General features: G+C 46.5%; 1 long non-coding RNA gene across 1 annotated transcript; it reads left to right on the top strand.

The window, feature by feature from the left end:
• The first annotated feature begins 28 nt into the window (after nucleotides 1–28).
• Nucleotides 29–995, top strand: LOC116366040 (uncharacterized). The gene is made up of 2 exons (XR_004208238.1): nucleotides 29–192; nucleotides 824–995. It is a non-coding gene; the product is annotated as an uncharacterized LOC116366040 (long non-coding RNA).
• Nucleotides 996–3,748: the final 2,753 nt, after the last annotated feature.

The raw sequence follows: 3,748 nt of genomic DNA, 5'->3' as shown, positions 1-3,748 counted from the left end.
TGTGTGATAATTCAGTATCTCTCTCTCCTTCCCCGCCCTCCCTCTCAGGATGTACCTCTGATCAGCCTGGCCAACATCTTCCAGAACGCACGGCTGTGGGAGGACGCTCTGACCGTGGCCCGCATGGCTGTGGAGATCGCCCCGCACTTCGTTGTCAACCACTTCACCCTCGCCAACGTCTACATCGCCATGGTGAGCCCACCACCATGGGAACGGACCAGCATTGTTGTCATGGCCTGGCCATGAGTCGTCTGGTTCAGGGTCTGTCGTCTGGTTCGTGGTTCAGGGCCTGTCGTCTGGTTCGTGGTTCAGGGCCTGTCGTCTGGTTCGTGGTTCAGGGCTGTCGTCTGGTTCGTGGTTCAGGGCCTGTCGTCTGGTTCGTGGTTCGGGGCCTGTCGTCTGGTTCGGGGCCTGTCGTCTGGTTCGGGCCTGTCGTCTGGTTCGGGGCCTGTCGTCTGGTTCGGGGCCTGTCGTCTGGTTCGGGGCCTGTCGTCTGGTTCGGGGCCTGTCGTCTGGTTCGGGGCCTGTCGTCTGGTTCGGGGCCTGTCGTCTGGTTCGGGGCCTGTCGTGGTTTATGTGCTTAATTCCCTTCAAGTGTCAGTGGTTGTGAAGCAGGTTATTTATGCTGGTATTGTTAAGTGTGTGTGAAATCTTATGCTGGTTGCGTGTCAGGTGGGTGTGTTGAAGAATGCTTATGCTGCTGTGTCAAATGATGACATGAGTATGAATTGTGGTAATTTGTGTAAATACTGATCAGTTGTATTTATTATTCTTTGTTCACTGGTGTGTGTGTGTTGTGTGTGTGTGTGTGTGTGTGTGTCAGGAGGAGTTTGAGAAGGCCATGCGCTGGTATGAGTCCACTCTGGAGCTGCAGCCAGAGTTTGCCCCTGCCAAGGACCGCCTGAGAACCATCCAGTGTTACCTGCTAACCAAGAAGGAGCGCCGTCTACCCTGAGACAACTCCACAGAAGCCCTCGGCACACACACACACCATACACACATACAAAAACATAACTTACAGTAGTTACTCACAACAAATCGGTTTTTGTGGTTGTTTTTTTTTTTAAGTCATTGCCATATAATTTATGTCCAAAGGAATTCGGGGGTTCCATTCACTGTGACCTCAGACTCTGGTCGTAGGGGGTAAAACCAACCACTTCCATTCGCTGTGACCTCAGACTGGTCGTAGGGGGTAAAACCAACCACTTCCATTCGAAATTCTATTAGGAAGCTTTGGGATGTATCCCGTCATTCAGCCTCCCTGTCCCATAGACTACAGTATATAGAGCCCCAGCATAGTCTCATCATTCAGCCTCAATGTCCCATAGATTACAGTATAGAGTCCCATCACTCAGCCTCCCTGTCCCGTAGACTACAGTATATAGAGCCCAGCATAGTCTCATCATTCAGCCTCCCTGTCCCATAGACTACAGTTATATAGAGCCCAGCATAGTCTCATCATTCAGCCTCAATGGTCCATAGATTACAGTATAGAAGTCCATCACTCAGCCTCCCTGTCCCGTAGACTACAAGTATATAGAGCCCAGCATAAAGATGTCTCATCATTCAGCCTCCCTGTCCCATAGACTACAGTAATAGAGCCCAGAATAGTCTCATCATTCAGCCTCAATGTCCCATAGATTACAGTATAGAGTCCCATCACTCAGCCTCCCTGGTCCCGTAGACTACAGTATAAAGAGCCCAGCATAGTCTCATTCATTCAGCCTCCCTGTCCCATAGACTACAGTAGTATAGAGCCCAGCATAGTTCATCATTCAGCCTCCCTGTCCCATAGACTACAGTATATAGAGTCCCATCACTCAGCCTCCCTGTCCCGTAGACTACAGATATAGAGTCCCATCACTCAGCCTCCTGTCCCGTAGACTACAGTATATAGAGTCCCATAGGCTACAGTATATAGAGTCCCATAGGCTACACTATATAGAGTCCCATAGGCTACGTATATAGAGTCCCATCACTCAGCCTCCCTAAGTCCGCTACAGTATTATAGAGTCCATAGGCTACAGTATATAGAGTCCATAGGCTACAGTATATAGAGTCCCATAGGCTACAGTATATAGAGTCCCATAGGCTACAGTATATAGAGTCCCATAGGCTACAGTATATAGAGTCCCATAGGCGTACAGTATATAGAGTCCCATAGGCTACAGTATATAGAGTCCCATAGGCTACAGATATAGAGTCCCATAGGCTACAGTATATAGAGTCCCATAGACTTACAGTATATAGAGTCCCATCATTCAGCCTCCCTGTCCATAGACTACAGTATATAGAGTCCATCACTCAGCCTCCCTGGCCCATAGGCTACAGTATATAGAGTCCCATAGACTACAGTATATAGAGTCCATCACTCAGCTCCCTGTCCCATAGACTACAGGTATATAGAGTCCATCACTCAGCCTCCCTGTCCCGTAGACTACAGTATATGAGTCCATCACTCAGCCTCCCTGTCCCGTAGACTACCGTATATAGAGTCCCATCACTCAGCCTCCCTGTCCCGTAGGACATACAGTATATAGAGTCCCATCACTCAGCCTCCCTGTCCGTAGACTACAGTATATAGAGTCCCATCACTCAGCCTCCCTGTCCCGTAGACTACAGTATATAGAGTTCCATCACTCAGGCCTCCCTGTCCCGTAGACTACAGTATATAGAGTCCCATCACTCAGCCTCCCTGTCCCGTAGACTACAGTATAAGAGGCCAGAAGGCTGCTGTTCTTTGTTCTGTCTTCAGTGGAGTTGGACTAGGAAGTACGACAGGACCTTGTTTTATTTCATGAATTCATACACATCCTTCCCTCTGTCCTTCATTCCTCAAGGTGTTCACTGACGAAACTATATGATGTAACTGGAAACCTGCCCAATTCAGTCACAGTATTGAAGGAAGGAAATCTGCTTTTATTTTATGTGTTGTAAGTGGGGCCCCTACGATTCATCTTTCGTTAAGGGCTGAGAGTCGTTTAGTTTTTCTGGGGGTGGTGAAACACACCGAAGGGAAGAGTTTATTTGGTTAGGAATCGATCAAGAAGGACAATGCAGTAGTTGATTTACCAGACAGATATAATCCCATAGATGGTGCTGTTTTTTACATTTCTTTTAATTGGTGGTTTTAATTGGAAAGAACAGTTGTCATCACACAGTCATTTCTTATGATTAAGAAAAGGTTTGGTAAAGAGACAGAAATGGCTGCTGGTTTGTAACTTGCTAACTAAACGCAGGTTTACCGGGTCGTGGATCTCAAAACCTTTTACAATTCTGGCTGCTTAACAAAATAATATTGATTATCTTGTTTTGCCCTTTTTTTTTTATCATTCCTATTTATGTGGGGACCTACAATGAATAAATGAACATGTATTTTTCTGAAAGGAACGTTAATGCATAGCAACAACAACAAAAAGTTAACTGTAATGTGTTTACGTTTTGCTCTTTTATTTATAGAAATGATTTGTCAGGGCCAAGAGAACTTTTTCAAACTGTAAATCTAACTGTTGTGTACAGTATTAAGGCAGTGGGACATAGAAGTTGATCGGCTCATCGTTTGAATGTATCCATTGTCTTCTGACGAACTTGAGACCTCTCTGGGAAATAAAAAGCGAGACGTTTTGATGCCTTGAAACTTAAGTTGAATGGAGGTGGGTTTTGGATTCAGTTTTCTGGGGTCTACTTCAGAGTGCATTTAAACAGAGGTAGTGGTGTGACTGAACCCCATGTGACTGAACCCCATGTG

The sequence above is a fragment of the Oncorhynchus kisutch genome, unplaced genomic scaffold, assembly GCF_002021735.2.
Source record: "Oncorhynchus kisutch isolate 150728-3 unplaced genomic scaffold, Okis_V2 scaffold1344, whole genome shotgun sequence".
Lineage (NCBI taxonomy): Eukaryota > Metazoa > Chordata > Actinopteri > Salmoniformes > Salmonidae > Oncorhynchus > Oncorhynchus kisutch.
The sequence above is the reverse complement of the archived record's forward strand: the minus strand, read 5'-3'. Positions and strand labels throughout refer to the sequence as shown.